Source organism: Dromiciops gliroides, chromosome 3, assembly GCF_019393635.1.
Source record: "Dromiciops gliroides isolate mDroGli1 chromosome 3, mDroGli1.pri, whole genome shotgun sequence".
Taxonomy (NCBI): Eukaryota; Metazoa; Chordata; class Mammalia; order Microbiotheria; family Microbiotheriidae; genus Dromiciops; species Dromiciops gliroides.
This window is the reverse complement of record NC_057863.1, coordinates 613095133-613114978: the sequence shown is the minus strand read 5'-3', so window position 1 is coordinate 613114978 and position 19846 is coordinate 613095133. Positions and strand designations below refer to the sequence as shown.

General features: G+C 42.0%; 1 protein-coding gene and 1 pseudogene across 33 annotated transcripts in view; one reads left to right on the top strand and one right to left on the bottom strand.

The window, feature by feature from the left end:
• The window catches only part of EIF4G3 (eukaryotic translation initiation factor 4 gamma 3), a 378410-nt gene that overhangs the window by 80416 nt on the left and 278148 nt on the right, over positions 1 to 19846 (bottom strand). The gene's annotated exons all lie outside the window — the stretch shown is intronic.
• On the top strand, positions 17647 to 18378 carry LOC122746212 (annotated as a pseudogene).

Genomic DNA, 19846 nt, shown 5'->3' with positions numbered 1-19846 from the left:
AATCCAGGGCTGGTGCTCTACCCACTGTGCCACCTAGCTGCCCCAAGGCATCAGCTTTTAAACAACTGAGCAAAAATTCATTTTGCTCACAAATGTTAAAGAATTACTGTCAGTTTGGTTTGAAAAGAAACCTTAATTATCAATTGGAAGAGAATAGTATGGAGAGATGATGTTGGGGGATAAAAGTAGGGTTCCCAAGGAGTTACCCAATGAAGTGTATGAAACATTCTAAAACCAAGGAATATGAAGCTGGAGAGGGCCAATTAATTGAAGTACTGGTTAAAGAACAATGGCACTCAAAATGATGAAATTAATCCCTTCCCATGACTGCTTAAACTTTTGTTATTTACTTTGATGAGGAGGACACGATGATTTTTTCCATCTGAGGCTCTCCAAATCTTCCTTCTTGTACTTTATTTTTTTTTTTTTTTTAGTGAGGCAATTGGGGTTAAGTGACTTGCCTAGGGTCACAAAGCTAGTAAGTGTTAAGTGTCTGAGGCCAGATTTGAACTCAGGTACTCCTGAATCCAGGGCCGGTGCTCTATCCACTGCGCCATCTAGCTGCCCCCCTTCTTGTACTTTAAACCTTCTGTTTCTTGTCCAAAGGTTAACCTTGGTGTTGACTTTCATGACTCTCTCTTTTTCCTGTTACAAAGGCCTTTTGATTAAACCTCTCTCAATTTCTTGAGTTGACCACAGCCTGTGGATTCTACCTCCCCCAATCTCTCTCCTGTGCACACCATTCTTCTATTCTCACTAAAGCGTATCAGGTCTAATCGCCACATACCTGGCCTATTGCAACAACCTCCTAACGCTTCTTCCTGCTTCCATTCTCTTCCTTCTTGAAGAAGAACTGCCAGACACAAACTTTAGGCAAAGCTGTGGTTGTATCATTCCCCTTCATGAAACCTGAAATGCATTTCTATTGCCCTTCAGAATAAATCCTAGCCTCCTTTGGCTTGTCAGGCAAGGTTCCATAACTTGTCACTTCATTACCTTTCCAGCCTCACTCCATACGATTCTCGTCTATGCTCCAGCCAAAGCATCCTCTGGATGTTCCCTCACGCATGTCCAGTATCTTCCTCCTATGCCTGCCTGCATTGTTGCCAGTGTCTAGAGTACCTTCACCCTTCTCGGTTTGAAATTCTACACATACACAGTTCAAAACTGTTCAAACATCCCCCAGTCCTCTAGTTACCAAACGGTGCTATTTTTCCTCTGGCCTCATTACTCAGAATACTGTGGGCTGAAGGAATGTTCATAAGAACAAGAAGTACCAGGGAAAAGCCCAGGAGGAGAATAAACATTGAGCGGCATGCAGGGGATGGCTGGCTGAGCTGCGGGCAGGTGGAGGTGTGGAGCATGTACACGTGGGTGACCACCAATCACCGTGCACTTGGGCTGCTCTGCTTTGTCCAGGTTTGGGCAATGAAACGGAGCTCTCCCCCACCCCCCAGGGTAATTCCACTGGGAAACAAATTGGATTTGCCCCAAAGTAAAAGTCCAGGATAGTAGGACAGGGGCTCAGCACAGTAGGCACTTAATACGTGTGTTCTGACTGTTGCTAAGCAGAGGCAAGGGAAATGAGACAGCTGTTGTGTAGTCTAACAGACAGGCACACAGGAGCCACCAAAGTCTCAGTTCTACCCCTCCAGCCTGGGCCTCAACGATCTCTTCTGAAAATAAAAGGGATGGACTTTGGAAGTGTGTAACAGCTAGGGTTCTGAGGGTAACTGCATTTAAAACGCATTCTTAAGGTAAAATTGTTTGGGGATCGTTTAATGAGAAAGAACTCCTATGATCAAGGAAAAATCAAAACCATTTTTTTTTCCTGCTAAGCTTTATTTCCTTTCATGTATGAGTCTCAATTTAAAAATTCATTCTGGAAGAGGGGATGCTCATCTCAGGAAGAACTGTGGTTATCAAATAACAGGATCACAGATTTAAAGCTGGAAGGAGCCCCTCAAGTCAGAAATGAGGCACTTAAAAAAAATCTAATGAGGATAATAGGCCATCTGAAAAGAAAACATAAAAAAAACCCCATTTGATATGGTGGCAGCTTGTGATGAATACTTCTTCCATTCCAGCAGGCTCTATGATCTTGTCACCATGAGAACGCCCTCCCTCCACTGATTGGGCTGATGGCAGCCCCTTGTGGTCATTTTGTTCTGGCTAGGTTTTGCTCATGTTCTTCCAGAGACCCTCCAGTAAAGATCCACTCAGTGTGTTAGAAGTCTTCAGGCTCTTTTTTTAAATGTTTCTTTATTTAAAAAAAATAATGATTTATCAGAAACATAATGTTAAATGTTAACACCTTACCAATATTCAATTTAGCAAACACAAGTACTGATAAGGTATAAAAGACGGTCTGACTGCTGGAGATACAAAGGAAAACAACATTTTCCTTCCTTCTAAGCAGTGTGACTCCCCATCTATGAGTGGATGGAGACAACATGTACAAAGATAAGTAAATGAAAAAATACACGCAAAGTAATTCCAAAGAATTCCAAAAGGGAAGAAGCCTTGTCAGTCATTATGCTGTCCAATGTTACCCATGTAGACACTACTGAGATGTACAGAATACTCTGACTGGACTAAATGGTTTCAGTCTATTTTTTCCCCATTCTTTTGCTTATTAAGTTTTTCTGGCAAATGTCATTTACTGCTTTCAGGGTATATGGAGCAGCTTTATCTAATGTTAATTTAGCTGCCTGCAATCTTCTGTAGGACAGAGAACTAGATAATGAAAATGGCTCGGATTGTATCTGTAATAATTGTAAATGGTTTCTGAACCAGGGACTGAAGACAAAGATGACACAAGGGGAGAATATCAGTGGCTGGAAGAGATGTGCGAGGACAAACACAGTCGGCAGCTGTTGGTGGAATTCTAAATTGGTTTCACCAACCTGGCAAACACTTTAGAATTATACCCCAAAGGCACTAAATGGTATACCTCCATTGATCCAGTGATACTACTATTAGGCCTATGCTCCAAAGAGGTGTAGGACAAAACTAACCATGGGGACTAGCAAAGAATTGAAAAGAAATGTCCACGAACTGGAACATGGCCCAAAAAAGTATGGAATATGAATGGAATTGTACTGTGCCACAAGAAATGAGGATTAGGCTATATCCAAAGAAATATGGAGAGAGAAACTTATATGGAGTGATGGAGAGAGGTTAGCAGAAACAGAACAATTTACATAACAGTTTACACTAATGTGAGGGGAAGCAGAGCTTTCAAAGATAGGAGGGTGAAATGCTACTTGCTAGAGAAAAGAGAATTTAGAGGTACAGAACCACACATGCCTTCTCAGTTGTAAGCTGTTGTGCTTGACTGTACATGTCTGTTAAAAATTGGAGGGAGGGGACAGCATGAGATGATGTCAAGTAACAAAAGTGGAAAAAAGTTATATTTTGTTTGCTAAAATTAATTAAACTTTAGGTGGTCATTAAACAAGTTTTGGTGGTTGTATTGATGTTCAATATTGTTTTCAATAAAACACTTTCAGCTCCAATCTCTTTACTGATATAACTTGTGACCTAGTACCCCAGGTGATATACTTATGTTGTTCTAGTTCCATCTTGGGGAGAGTTTCCATCCTTGAATAATTTTTCTTTGCCTAACTTCAAGCCCCACTTATAGTTTCCTCCCGGAATTTCAGAATATACCTTGTGTCCAGATCTTTAGAGCTATAGGTAAAAGGGTTCCCAGTCTGACTGCCAGTGCTGAAGGCCGTAATATATACTTGAAGTACAGGAAAAGCTTTTATCTCATCTCACAAAAATGCAGAAAACTCAAAATAGCCAATAGACAAACACCATTATCTACTCTCTACAATTGTTCCACAAAGAAGCCACTCCATTTCTCAGCTCTGGGCATTTTCTCTGGCCGTGCCCCATGCCTGGAATGCTGTCTCCTCATCTCTACCCCTGGATTCCCTGACTTCCTTTAAGTCCCAACTAAAATCTCGTCTTTTACAGATGTCCCTTTAATTCTAGTGCCTTCCTTCTGTTAATGATTTCATGTTTATCCTGTATAATAGCTTGCTTTGTATCTATTTGTTCGCATGGTGTTGCCCTCATTAGATTCTAAGCTCCCTGAGGTGAAGGACTGTCTTTTGCCGCTTTTTGTACTTCTGGTACTTAGCTTGATGCCTGGCATATAGTAGGCATTTAATAAATGTTTATTGACTGACTGATTTATAAAATGAGTCTCATCTTCTCCTTAAAGCCCTATATAATTTCCTAGATTAATAACACCACCTTGTGGTTTGGACTCCCCTAGAAAGAGAAAAAAGCTAAGGGATGCTTTTCTCCACATTCCAGTGAGTACCACTTTTACCCCAAGGATTCATACAGTTCTTCATTCTTATGTTATACCCTATGGTAGTACTCCTCAAAGGGTCAAAGGTACCAGGGTTCACTACTATGCCCCATGTTTTGATTTTTCAGTCATTTTTCAGTTGTATCTGATTCTTCATGACCCCATTTGGGGTTTCTTGGCAAAGATACTGGAGGGGTTTGGGCAGCTAGGTGCAGTATTGGTCAGAAACATAGAACTTTTTCATAGAAGTAGATAGTGGGGGCAGCTAGGTGGCGCAGTGGACAGAGCACTGGCCCTGGATTCAGGAGGACCTGAGTTTAAATCCAGCCTCGGACACTTGACACTTACTAGCTGTGTGTCACTTAACCCCAATCGCCTCACCAAAAAAAAAAAAAAAAAATAGTGTATAGTGAACAAAAGTGCCAGAAGTCAAGAAGATTCCTCAGTCTGACCTCAGACACTTACTAGTTGTGTGACCCTGGGTAGTCACTTAACCTTGTGTGCCTCAGTGTTCTCATCTGTAAAATGAATTGGAGAAGGAAATGCCAAGCCACTCATGTTTTGATAGGCAAGTCATAAAATTCTGTATGCCATCTTCTTGTTGATAAAAAATATATGAATAATTTTGTTCTAATGTACATTTTAATTATCCAGCATACATACTAAGGTAAGAAGTTTTTACTAAAAAACAAAAAACTAGTGTAAGGAATTAATTGTGATTTGGAGTTTTTATAACCTCATCTTTGCTTCAGCATGGTTGGACTGAAAAGATGCAAGCTTTAAAAGCCTAAGAGAAGGGGCAGCTAGATGGCGCAGTGGATAGAGCATCGGCCCTGGATTCAGGAGTACCTGAGTTCAAATCCAGCCTCAGACACTTAACACTTACTAGCTGTGTGACCCTGGGCAAGTCAGTTAACCCCAATTGCCCCGTGCAAAAAAAAAAAAAAAAAGCCTAAGAGAAGATGGGTGTGTACTTTAAGAGATTATGGAACAAACACCACAAAGGACATTTAGCAAAACTAAAGTACCTAAACCCCATCTGGAGTTCCCCCACACCCACATAGGCCTGGCCAAATTATAATGGGAACAGCCCAGGGGATATGTTAAACCAACTGGAGACTCAGCCTGGCTATAGAACCACTCTTCCTGTAAGAGAGGCGGGGGGTTGGGGGGGGGGGAGGGAGAGTGTTGTCAGAAAGGGACAGAGAAGGAAGGTTGAGAGTGAGAGGAGCTGGGGTGTTTGATCTTCGGACCTAACCAGGAGACACTGCAAAGCTGATTCTCCTTAGAACTGCAGATCCCAGGTGGTGGTGAGTTTGTGTTCCTTCTAGTGAGGCTGGCTCATTAAGCCAGCTGAGTTGGAAACAAGTTTAGTGTTTGAGTTAGTTTTTGCCAGACCTAAGCTGAGTACCTGCAGAGGCAGAGCTTATTCGAGGTACCTGGGGTCCTTTTTACCCTTAGAGATTTAGATTCTAACTATCTCTATCCCCTTTCTCATTGTACCTGGCTTTATTAACTCCACTTGTGTTGTAAATTTTGTTACCATTTATAAAACCTGATTTGTTTGTGGAAAAGAGGCTGTAAATTTCCTTTCTTATTAGTCTGGAAGACATAACTGAAAAAGAGGCAATTTGGACAAGGGGAAACTCTGGACCTAGAGATTCCCCATTATTTTCTGAAGCCTAATATTACAGCGAGCTGCCCAAATAACTCTCCCCATATTGAATTTGGCCCTAACACTAGCATTTTACAAGTACACACTACTTACCTCAAAATGCATCAAACCCTGTGAGTTCAAAGAACTGCACAAAAATGTCTGCTGAGGTAAACTGACCAGGCACAAATCCTGGCTTTCTCCTATATGGCTGCTAATGGAAATGGGCAATGGACAGGATTCTTCACAGCCAAGAATATTGTGCTATGTGTGAAAAACACTTGAGGACTACAATCCTCAGGGCCTGTACTCACCTGGAAGTGAAATGACCCTGGCATAGAGAGGAAACCAACTGGCCAGAACGGTGGATTGGGGGATCTTTTCCTCTCCAATAGGCTGATGCTATTGTCTAGGCATCCTACTTCTTTCTTTAAAAGGGTGAGCCCCAAAAGACTCAAAACCGGGGTTGCTAGAGAGAATCCCAGGGCTAATGTCGAGAATCACCATTTGTTTACTGAGGAGGTTGGGCTCCTTCTCTATCTATAAGACCTGGTCTTCCCAGTATTAGCTCCAAGAACTCAACAATACACATTTTGATTCAATTTATAAGTAAAAAAAATTTTAACCCACAAAATATCCTAAAGTCTGAGCCAGTGGTTCAACTCCTCCATCAGAAGCTTTCGTTGATTCCTGTACATTTCCCATGTCCTTGTGATCAGAGCAAATAAGCACTCTTTCCTTCAAGGGCTGCCCTCTTTTTGCCATTGTACTGTTGCATAAAGACATTTACTTAAATTTCTCATTACTGGGAATCTTATGCCTCACAACCTGCTCTAATGAAAAGGCTTGGATGTGACAGGACTGACTGTCCCCAACTGTTCTTCTCTTTGGCCTCACTGAGTGGGAGGAACTACTTTGGTTGCTTTAAATTACATCTCTTTGACTGAAGAAAGGGTCAACAGTTTTTCCAGTCAAAAATATAAGGGTTTTAAAATGTATTTCCCTGTTTGAAGATGTCTTTAGATTTTTAGATTTTTGTGAAATAGGAATTGTCTTCATAAATGTCACAACTGTTATATATTTTAGTTGTCAAATTGGCCATAAATATTTCCCCAGTTGGTCATTCTTTTCATTATATTCTCTTTTGTTATAAAAAAGTAAGACATTTAACATAATCAAGGAGATCTAAATCAAATGCATCTTGATATTTTTGCCACTTTGTTTCTCTATATTATCCTTTGGTTTTTATTCACCCCGAGACAAATCAGAGGTATGGTGAATAGACTTGGGAAGTCATGAAGATCTTAGTACAAAAGCTGCCTTTGACCTTATTAACTTTGTGGCCCTGCACATGACATTTAACCCTGTTTAGCTTCAGGGTCCTTATTTGAAAAATGGGGATAATAACAGCACCTATCTCACAAGGCTCTTATGAGGACAAAAACAAGATTTCATAGACACACATATGCGTGTGCAATAGATATACAAAATCCACTTTGTAAACTTTAATGGGCTTGTAAGGAATTCATTGTGATTTGGGGTTTCCATCATCCCACCTTTGCTTCATTATGGTCAGACTGAAAAGATGCAACCTTTAAAAGCCTAAGAGAAGATGGGTGTGTACTTTAAGAGATAATCGAACAAACAAAAGGAACTCTGATCACAAAGAACATTTATTGAGTCAAAGTATCCAACTAAAGTACCTAAGTCCCACTTAGGAGTTCCCCCACACCTACATGGGCCTGGCCAAATTATAATGGGGACAGCCCAGGGGGTATGTTGAACCAATTGGAGACTCAGAATGACTAAGAACTGCCCTGCCTGTGGGAGAGGAGGAGGAGAGAGTACTTGAAGGGAGACAGGAAAGGAAGGTAGAGAGAGAGAGAGGAGCTGGTGGTGTTTTGACCTTTGTACCAAACCGGGAGAGAGATTGCATAGCTGATTCTCCTTAAAACTACAGACTCAAAGTGGTGGCGAGTTTGTGTTGCTTCCAACTAGGGTAGCTGAGGAAGCAGAGCTTATTTGAGGTACCTGGGGGCCTTTTTACCCTAGAGATTTAGATTCTAATCATCTGGGAAGTGGTTCTTATTTTTCCCTTTCTCTATCCCTTTTCTCATTGTCCCTGGCTTTATTAACTTCACTTGTGTTGTAAATTTTGTTCCCATTAATAAAACCTGATTTGTTTGTGGAAAAGAGGCTGTTAATCTCCTTTCTTATCAGTCTGAGAGAAATAACTAAAGAAAAGGCAGTTTGGAAGGGAGGAAACTCTGGACCTAGAAGTTCCCCATTATTTTCTGAACCCCATTATGGTGAGCCACCCAATTAACTCTCCCAATACTAAATTTGGCCCCTACAGGCTATTTGTTAGTGTCTATTATTTACTTGTATGAAAAAGCTCTATGTTTCTGACCAATACTGCATTAATTATGTAAATTAAGTTGGCAGGTATTATAATTTTGCTAAATAAATTCAATCTATCCAAGAATAAAGAATGTGCCTCATGCATGCCTGGAATTCTCCTCCTCTTCACCTTGACCTCCTACCTTCTCCCTTCTGTAGAAGGCCTTTCTTTCCTGGCCCTTCCTGCTATCTGTCCCTTCTACTCCTAAGGTTACCTTGTATCTACTTTGTATTATCTTTATAGACATCTCTGTGTATATATTGTCTCCCTAGCATGAGGAGCACAGTGTCTGGTGCAGAGCATGGAATTAATAAACACTTGTTGATTTACTGATATAGGTCTTTAATCAAAAGGATAATAATTTAAAAGTTGTCCTTACATAGATCATGTGAATTCCTAGGTAAGTTAATTCACATATATTTGATAGTTCTTATTATTGTAAATTATATTTTTTCATGATGTTTTCTTTATGTTTATTGATATTAAATAAGCATCCAAATTATTTTTATGGGTTAATTTTGTATCCTGACTTTGCTAAACTCCCTTGTCTGAATATTATTTTTGAGCCAGTTGTATATCCGAAGTAAATTATGTCATCTGATGATGATAATAATAATAATAATAATAATGATAATAATAATAATATACTTCAGAGCAGGTAGGTGGCATAGTGGATATGATACCAGCCCTGGAGTCAGGAGGACCTGAGTTCAAATCTAAACTCAAAAATTTACTAGCTGTGTGACCCCTAGGCAACTCACAACTCTGCCTACAAAAAAAACCCCCCAAAAACCACAACATACTTCCATCTTCATTTCCAATGTTAATCCCTCTAATACCTTTTTTTTTTTTTAAGTGAGGCAATTGGGGTTAAGTGACTTGCCCAGGGTCACACAGCTAGTAAGTATTAAGTGCCTGAGGCCGGATTTGAACTCAGGTACTCCTGAGTCCAGGGCCGGTGCTCTATCCAATGCTAGCTGCCCCTCTAATATCTTTTTAATCTCTTACTCAAATTGCTAGAATTTTTAATCTGTCATATAAAAGTATTGAAAAGTGAGACTTCTAGTGGTCTCTCCATTACATATGATGTTAGATGTGGATTTAAAGGAAGATTTTGTTACTGTGTTTATGATTTTATTATTGTATTCCTGTTCTTTTTAGAGTTGCAGAAAAACAATAAAGCATATAAAAAGACACTCAACAAAACCCATGGGATGCAGTCACAACAACTTTTAGAAGCAAATTTATGTCACCTAAATTAATGTGGTAAAATAATTGGATTGCACTTATATCAAGAATCACTACAAAAAGGACAATGCAATAGTCATAAGAAAATAAGAGACTATAAAGTTAAGTGTAGAAATAATCTGAATAGTAAATGAAAAGAACACTTGAATTGATAATTGCATAAAATTAATATTTTTGTTAAATACTAATAATTAACAAAAAAGTAAGAAAAACAAATCAGAAACATCACAAAATTTAAAAGATGACAAACACAAAAGAGGTTAATAATATTGTTAGGGAATACTACATAACAGCTCAAATTAGAGAACATAAAGGAAAAGGATATTTATGCATAAAATGCAAATTACTGAAATTGGCAAAATACTATCTTAATAATGGAAAAGGACAATCATTGAATAAGAAACAAAACAAGTCATCAAATAATTACCCTGATAAAAATCCACCTGGCCCAGATTCACAGGTAAATTCTTTTAAAACTTCCAAGAACAAATAATACCTATATTACACGGAAACCGCATAATTATAAAGACGGGATACTTCACAATGACTTTAATGAATTTTTTAATCTGGCAAAAACTAAACTAAAAAAGAAAATTTGGACCAATTTCCTTAAATATAAATGTGGGGTATCAGGGGAGAAGGGGAGAGGAAGAACTAAAGTACACTAAATGCTAACCATAGAATGTTTCGGTACATATAACAATTCATCATGACCAAACAGGATTTGTGATATTTATAATGTATTCAACATGAGAAAAACTACCAACATAACAAACAATCCTCAAAAAATTCCATATAAATCTATGACTACCCAGAGAAAAAGCCTCTGTGGTTTTAGATTTCATGAGTACCAGCAGAGCTCATTACTGGGTCTCATCAGAGGAGCTGCCACTTCTTTCCCACATACTCATTTAAGAGAATCTCAAAAGACCTCCAAAGAATCTCCAATAAATAGTCCCAACCAGTGGTCGTTGAACCTCTTCCTGAATATCCCCAGGATGATGAAAACTACTACTGTCAAAGAAAATCCATTCCACACTTAAACTTTTCCCACTCACGACCCTTTTTTGCCTGAGAAATTTTTATGCACCCCCAGGTATATAAAATAGACAGACATAACCCTTTACTGTTGCCACATTTTTTTCATGACCCCCACATCCAGTTACATGAGCCCCAGTTTAAGAAGCTATGGTTTAACTCATCATTCACAAGTTTCTTCCCCACATTAAGCCTCTTTAATTTCCCACCATTGCTCCAGGTTCTGGTATCTGGGGACAAAGAGAACAATCTGAATTCCTTTTTCATATGACAGCCCTTCAAATACTTGAAAAAGACCATGATGTTCCCCTGAGTCTGCCCTTCCTTCAGGCTAAATACCACCCCCCACCACCACCCCAGTCTTTTACTCAATCAGTAGCTCACATTCTGGTGGCTTCCCCACAATGTCTTAGAACTAAACCCACAATGCAGATGTGATCTGGCTAAAGCAGACAGAGATCACCACCTGATTCTCGGGAACAAGCTTCTCCTAATGTATCCCAAGATCTCATGAGCTTCTTGGATTTCCACATCACACTGATGACTTCTGCCTTGCCTGTATTCTGCAGATGTCCCCCGGATCTATCATAGTGCTGCCGTCCAACAATGCACTCATGAATCTGATTTGTTCTTACTCAGCCTCACCTTAATGGTGCTGGCCCCCAGTTTGTGCCGGCCGAGAACTGGGCGGGCATTCTTCTTGAGGCACACCAGCTCATTTATTTCTCCTGGCATGGTGGGCAGGAAGGGCCAAACCCTAAAGGCCACAACAAGCCAGGCCTGACTGCCCTCTGCTCCAGGTAGCCTTGGACACACCATTTCCTGGCTCCTTATCAAGCTCTGAGACACTCTGAAGGTTACAACACTGGCAGAGGCCTAGGCAAGTATGCATTTCCAAAGAAGGGCCACACAAGCCTCATGCTCGAGTCTACTAAGAGGTGGCCTCAAGCTATCTCCCCAGATACAGTACAGGGTGGGCAAGACAGATGGGCACCATGCACCAACTTCAAACCCTGGAATCTTTCTAATCATTTGCCTTCAGCAATGACTTCACTGACATGCTGTTTAGACTTGGGTTTTCCACATCCCTTTTCTCTATGGGTCTTAGTAACTGCCAAAGACACCTCACCCCTGTCTTCAATTCCATTCCCTTATTCTTATCCACCTCCAGCTTAGGCTGCATCCCCCATCAGATCATTTCATCTTCACCTTTATCATGTGCCACTTTCCCTCTTGTTCTTTCCACTTTCTGGCCCGCTCTAAAACCCAGCTCCCTGCCCGTCCTTCCCAGTCATGGCTGCATTCCACTACTTCCCCACTCGCTACTCTTTGTTTTTGTTTTTTAGTGAGGCAATTGGGGTTAAGTGACTTGCCCAGGGTCACACAGCTAGCAAGTATTAAGTGTCTGAGGCCGGATTTGAACTCAGGTCCTCCTGACTCCAGGGCCGGTGCTCTATCCACTGCGCTACTAGCTGCCCCTCTTGCTACTCTTTGAAGAACTAGAATACTCTTTGCTCCCCACTGTCATTTCCAGACTTTCCAATGATGACTATTTCTTAGCAACTTCTACTCCTTTGAAATTTATGCTATTTAAATTAACCATCCAAGTGTAACTCTGGCAGCTATTATCTACTTAACCCCCCTGGATATCTTCCCTACCCCAGCTCCTGCTCTCATAATAGGGGACTTCAAAATACATGTTGATTTTCCCTCAAACACCCAATTTCCCAGTAAAATTCTCATGATCTCTCCTCTACGACACCTCAGCTACATAGTCTTGATCTTGTGATCCCTCTAAGTGTTCCACTTCCATGTTCAAGAAGGCAGAATTTCCTCTACGTGATCATAATCTTTTATCTCTCCACCTTCTCCCTATGACTTCCTCCTAAAATTACTCGTCATCTTTATCAGAACCTCTAATCCTCCTCCCAGGACTTATCCATGCCATCACCCTCCCTTTCCAAAGGGAACCAGTTTCATTGTCCAGTGTCTTCTGCTCCCAAATTTCTGGCTCCTGTATCCTCGGCCAACCCTGGATTACTCCCATAAGTCACCTCCTTGGCACATGCCGAAGAGAGATGAAGCCAAGTCACAAAGCTCTGCAGATCTCCCACTTCTAGGCCTTTGCGGTGGCCATCCCCACTCTGGTAATGCTTCAGAAAGCAGTGTGAGTGCCACCTTGCTGCAGGTGGGCTTTGGCAGCCTCTCCGGAGGCTGGTGACTTTCCTTAGAAAGGAACCTACCTCCCATCTACTCTGTCTGTCTCCTCTGTGGATCTGCTACCTCCTGTTGGAATGGAAGATCCTTGAAGTCAGGAACTGCTTTTGCTTCATATCCCGAGCACTTAGCACATGCTTAGCAAATAACAGGCACTTAATAAATCCCTGTTAACTGGCAATTTAATCTGAAAATGTGGTAAGAATGCCTCATAAGCTTTTATCTAAGTCATGGTCAAAGGACAAGAACAGAGCCTGGGGTACTTACCACACAGGCCACCGTGCTGCCACTGGACCCTGCATCCGGCCACTCAACTAGTTTGGAATTCATCTGATTATGTGACTGCCAAGCTCACAGCTGATTTTTCTCTCATAAGATCATCCAATACTCCACAGAATCCCCTGTGGCCCAATTTGATAAGCACCACAATAAAGGAAATAAGGTTACTTTGGCATAGCATGTTCCTGATTAAGCTATGTTGGCTTAGTGATCATGATAGCTCACTCTTCTATTTTTCCTATTTCTCTAGATGTCCGGCTTGACAATTTGGCCAGGAGTCACAGGCCTATAGTTTGTAGAACATATCACCTCCTCTTTTTGAAAAAAAGAGAAAGAAATCTGACCTTCCATAGTCCAATGGTGCTTCTCTCATTCTCCATAGATTGGTTTTAAATTGGTTTCAAATAGCACTGACTGTGCCTTGGCAACCCCATCCCCTCTTCTCTTCCAGCATTTGAGGCTCCCAAAGTACTGTTTCATTTCGTGACCTCCTTATTTCTATTGGGCACCAACATCCCATGAGCCATTTCTACTGTTCTCAGTAGGTCGAAGAACTCTCTTTGGCAGAGAAAGAAGGAAGCAGCTCTGACGTCTCTGTGCTGCTGGCTATCATTATTCCACCCATCCCCAGTAGCAGCTCTGCTCTTCTTTTGATCCGGCTCAATTCTGGTTAAAAAACAAACCAGGGCTGATGTTGTCTTTAGTTTTCCTTCACAGCCTTGACTCATTCTGGGGCTTGGTAATCTTGACACTGTTCCTAAGCTACCTGCAGCCATCTGCTGCCAGCGCTTGTCTCTATCGTATTTGTAGCTACTTTTTAACAGTGAGCTTGGCTGGCAAGTGCTCCGATCCTTCAAACTGGCCTCCTCAGCCACCTCCTCACCAGGGCTGTTTCCTGGATAACATTCTCCACCACTTGAGCATCCACCATGTGTCTCTGAGTCACTTGCAGCTCTGACTTAGAGACTGTGGTACTCAAAGATCCATAAACCACACAGCATTTAAAAAATAGAGCAAAGATGTCTGCCTCGAAAACAAGTTCCTTCATCCCTGCAGTTTAAATCATGAATCCTATTTCTTTAGGGCTTTGAGGTTTACAATGCATTTTTGTCACAATGTGAAATAGGTAAAAAGTAGCATTAGGCACACTTCATGATGTAGGGAGCGAGGTGCAGAGAGGCAAAGTCACTTGCCCAGCTACAGTCAGTGTCAGAGCCAAGACGGGGAAGCCAGATCTTTTATTCCAAGGCAGTGCTTTTTTCACCACTTTACAGTATGCCAACTAAAATGAGGTAAATAAAATTAAATAAATCATAGGGAAGGTGCTCAGAGAAAGAACGGGGATGAACACATTCTCATCTAGATAATCATGGCTCACATTTACAAAGTATTCACTTGAACTCTATGAAATAAATGGTGGAATCTAGTTTTTGAAGTATCATGAACTCGTCCTTTTGAAACATCATAGGATTTAGAGATTATTATCATTATGATGATGATGGTTAACATTTATACAGCCTTTACTATGTGCTAAGAATTTTTCAATGATTCTTATTTGATCTTCCCCCAAACCATAGGAGATAGGTTTTATTATTAACCCCATTTTAAAGATGAGGAAAGTGAGGCAAACAGTGGTTAAATGCCCACTACCTCCCCATGTATCCTGAACCCAACTCCCTCCCTCTGCCCCAACTACCATAATTCCTGCTTCTGGTCCAGGCTCCACAGCTATTACTAAGGGGAGCCCCAGAATGGGAGCAGTCTCTCCAGCCCAGGCCCACAGTCACCACATTAGGAAGCAGCCCCGTTGGAGGTGTGGGCTGGTGAAGACTTCTATCCGCAAAGGCCACTGCCTCAAATCTTCTATAGCCACATAGCTGAAGACCTGAAGAAGAAAATTCTCACCACCAAAGTCCTCGGCCCCGTCAATGGGTTCTACCCCAGATATGAAGATGATTTTGTCGATAGAAATGACATTAAAGAAGAAGCATTCAGATCTGTTTTGCTGCTGCGCCCGAGGGATCATGGGCTTTTCCACCCAACTTCTTGCCCACACTGTGAGCTCCTGGAGAACAGAGGCTGCCTGACTCTTCTATCTGTATCACCAGCATGAAGCACAGTGCTCTGCATATTGTGCTTGTGGTTGTTCCGTCACTTTCATTTGTGTCCTACTCTTTGTGACCCCATTTGGAGCTTTCTTGGTAGAGATACTGGAGCAATTTGCCATTGCTTTCTCTAGCTCATTTTACAGATGAGGGAAACAGGGTAAGTGACTTGCCCAGGGTCACATAACTGAGTATCTGAGGTCACATTTGAACTGAGGAAGGTGAGTCTTGCCGACTCCAGGCTGAGCACTGTATCCACTGTGCCAACTTGGTGCTGCTTTGCACACAGCAAATACTTAAATTATTTCATTCATTCTTTGGAAACTCTGGCCCTGAGAAACGAAGTCTACGAATCTAAGCCCAGATCCTCTGATTCCAAATTCCATGCTCCTTCCACTAGAGCACAGGAAAAGATGGATCTGTTACTATTGCCAACGCCTGAACTTGGGCTTGAGACTTCACCTCCAGACCAACAACTACAGGACCAAGGACAAAAACCTAGTGAATGTTTTGTTCTTAACTGTAGAACAGAATGCTTTTTGACAAACTGAAATTCTGCCAGAGCCAATTTGTAAAGCTGTAATCATCTTTGGAATATTATGGCTCTGTGGCAAATTTTGCTCTTTGGAGTTACTATAGAATCCACAGGGCTTTGCAGTAATGGCATGGTTTATGTATTAAAAGACTTAAAACCTATATGTGTGTGGGGGCATGTATGCATGTGTGTATGCAAGCATTCTGTGTGAATGTGTGCATATGTATGTATATGTATGCCTGTGTGTATGTCTGTTCTTCCTTTTCCAACCCCCAGCCCAGGAAAAAAGCCAGATAATGTCATGGAATTAATTTCTGAGAATTGTGAAATTGGGGATAAACTTTTGAAATTCCAAATTCATTCAGTAGGTACTCAACACAGACTTCTAAGCAGCCAGGCTCAGCTCTTTTCTAAGAGAGATGGCAGAAAGGTAAAGATGTCACACTGGCCTTGCTGCTGCTTTTTATTCCATCTGAGCCCCACCATGGCCAAGTTCCCACCACCTTAACTCCAAGACGTGATGACTTGCAAAGCATGCTTATAACCGGCCAATGGGAGAGAAGCAGAAGAGAGGAGCTGAGAAAAAAGCCCACTCGGCAATCTCCCTTCTCTGCTGACAATTCCACTCATGGTGAAGCCAAAGCTAGAGTCCACCCAGGACAGGAGAGCTGTGGCAGCACTGGGGGCTTCAGGCCTTAAGTCCCAGCTCAAACTTGCTCCTTTAGGAAGTCTGCTCACATTACTCTGATTCTACTCACAGACAACATTAGCACAGCATTCAATTACCCTCAAATTCATTCATACATTTTTGTTCCCAACTAGAAATCAAGCTCTCTAAAGGCAAGGGTGACATCTCCTTTCATTATTCTGAGGAAAGTCTAGCAAAGTTAGGCTAGGTTTACCAAAACTTTAAAAATACCTGTCAGTTACAACACAACTGATCAGTAAGAAGCTTCTGTGAACTGGGGCAGCTAGGTGGCGCAGTGGAGAGAGAACCAGCCCTGGAGTCAGGAGGATCTGAGTTCAAATCCAGCCTCAAGACACTTAACTTACTAGCTATGTGACCCTGGGCAAGTCACTTAACCCCAATTGCCTCACTAAAAAAAAAAAAAAAAAGAAGCTTCTGTGATAAAATACCAGTTAGCTGGCAACCCTAGGCCTAGCACAGGGCAGACATTCTCTTAATATTTCTTGAATTACTAAATAAGCTGTATTCTTCTTTCTTTCCTGGCCTAATGTGAAATATGGTTTCAAAGTTAGTGTTATTTCCACATTATGTAACGCCTATCCCTTGTGCCATATGCCCACTGATGCCTTGCTGCTGAAGTAGAGTCTATTCCTAATAAAGAACAAGTCCAAGAACCGCAAGAACAAGTTCAAATATTGTCTCTTCCACAGCAGGATCTTAAAAAGCCTGTTCTGCATGTTCCTCCTGCTCACCTATTACTTATGCAGGGCACTTATGCATTATTATTTCTTCTCCTCCTCTTCTTACTTCATAGTAGAATATGGACTCTGTGAGAGCAAGGATCATTTCATCTTATTGAATCTTTGCATCACCCCTAACACTTCCCATAGTGCTCTGAGCACAGTAAATAATAAGTACCTGCTGATTTGGAGATGCTGTTGATGTAGATTGTAAAGGGAAAGACTATTTAGCTAAGAAAATGGTTAAGAGGCAAATTTAAACTAGACATTTCCTTAAAAACAGATAAATGTCTGTTAGAGAGGGAAGCTTGGCGGTGGGGGGAGGGAACACTTTTCTTTAGGGCTCCTTGTGTCTGGGGTCGACCGCCTGAGCGGGCTCCTTTCTCCAAGTCGGGGCATGTCTTAGCTGGCATCATGATGATGGGCAAGAGCAGCAAGATGTTGCAGCACATCGACTACAGGATGAGGTGCATCCTGCAGGATGGCTACATCTTCACTGGCACCTTCAAGGTCTTTGACAAGCTCATGAACTTGATCCTGTGTGACTGTGATGAATTCAGGAATATCAAGCCAAAGAATGCAAAGCAACCTGAACTCGAGGAAAAGAGGGTTCTGGGCCTGGTACTGCTTTGTGAGGAGAACTTGGTCTCTATGACTGTAGAAGGCCCATCCCCTAAAGATACAGGCATTGCCCATGTGCAGCTCCAGCCCATGTGCCGTTAGCTGGAGCTGCAGGAAGCCCTGAGATCGACAGGGCTGCAGGCAGAGGTGTGCCAGTTGGTGTTCTCATGCCCCAGGCTCCTGCAGGCTTAGTAGGACCTGTCCAGGGAGTTGATGGGCCTTCCCAACAGCTGATGACCCCACAGGCAAGAGGGACTATGGCTACTGCTGCTGTTGCTGCCATAGCCAGCATAGCAGGAGCCCAGCACAGCACACCCCTGGTAGAGGAACTCCTCCCCAACCTGTGAGCCAAGGGACACCTCCTCCATGATGGCCCCTCCTTCTGCAATGAGACCTCTCATGGGCCCCCTAAGAGGGATACCCCCTCCTAGCATGAGAGGTCCCCCTCCCCCAGGAATGTGCCCACCAAGATCTGAGGATTCCTCAGCTGCTGTGATGCTGCCTCTGACTTGGGGCTGTATATAGTTTTATGGGTTTTTTGTATGAAGTGTGCTGCTTTTAAATTGATTCATAATAAACTCATGGGGAAAAATATTTTAAAACATATAAAGAGTTGCTGAATTGAACTGAATCCCTTGGATCTTGGTACAATCAGTGTATGGTAGATTTGGGTGATGGAAGACAATTTTCCCAATGTTCAATCATACCTGGCTTAGCTTATCATTGAGGTTCTAGAGCTGTACCAACTTAGCAATCATTCCTAGAAGTGGTCACGGTAGCTGTAGCCCACTAATAATGCCCAGAAGCAGTAGCAAAGTGCAAAGACGGGGATTTCTTGATTTCATACCTCAGTTCTACAACTTACTACATCACATCACTGTGACCTGGACAAAGGCCTTTTCCCTTTATGGGCCATGGTTTCCTAATTTGTAAAATGAAGGAGTAGGGCCAAATGACCTCCAAGGCTCTCCCCAGCATTAAATCCTGGGGTTCTGTCAATGGCAGATCTAGATCCCTAAGACAGAATCCTGTAGGTTAACATCAAATGCTGTGTGGTTTCTTTTTTTTTTTTTTAAGTGAGGCAGTTGGGGTTAAGTGACTTGCCCAGGGTCACACAGCTATTTAAGTGTTAAGTGTCTGAGGCCGGATTTGAACTCAGGTCCTCCTGACTCCAGGGCCGGTGCTCTATCCACTGCCCCACCTAGCTGTGTGGTTTCTAAGGCGACCAAGATGTAAAGCACAAGAGGCTTTGAAGATGAAAGATAATATACAGCTTGTATTATATTTAAAAGTAAAAGGAAGATGACACCTCCTTGACAAGGTCTCAAGTCCTATTAGTATGCCTGTCAAAGCAGCACCGCCTCCAAAGGTTTTGACGTGGCCTAATAGGAGAACAAGGACATTACAGCCCACAGAGTCTGCCTTCTTAAGCTATGCCCTCTATGACAGGCAGTCTGGCTCAGCATGAAAAGAGCTCTTCACGGGGAATTAAGAGAATTGGTATGTGTAACATAACTACTTGTTACCTCGATTCCTTCCTGCCCCAAATGAAAGTGTTGCATTAGACCATGTTGAGCATTATTCCAACATTCTGTGCATCCCTCTCTCACATCTCAAGCATACCACTGGGGGGTGAGATCTTTCTGCACACAGCAGCCAGGAGACAGAATGTAGAATATAGAATATAGAGACAGAATGTGGGCCAATCCAAAGAGTAGCTAAACTGGAATCAGAAGAGTAAGGTTCAAATCTCGCTCCTGACTTCACCAGCACTATTAACTCCAGGAACAAAAGGATAATAACCTTTTTATTACCTAGCTCACAGTGTCGTTGCTGCTGAAGAAAGTGCCTGATGAAGCACACAATCAGTGTAAGCTGTTACTGACATGACTGGAGACTAAAACTTCTCGTACCTCTGTTATCTCAAGGAGGTAAAGGCAAAGCTACATTACCAGCTTAACCAATTCTGCCCACTTGAATCAACAATAAATCA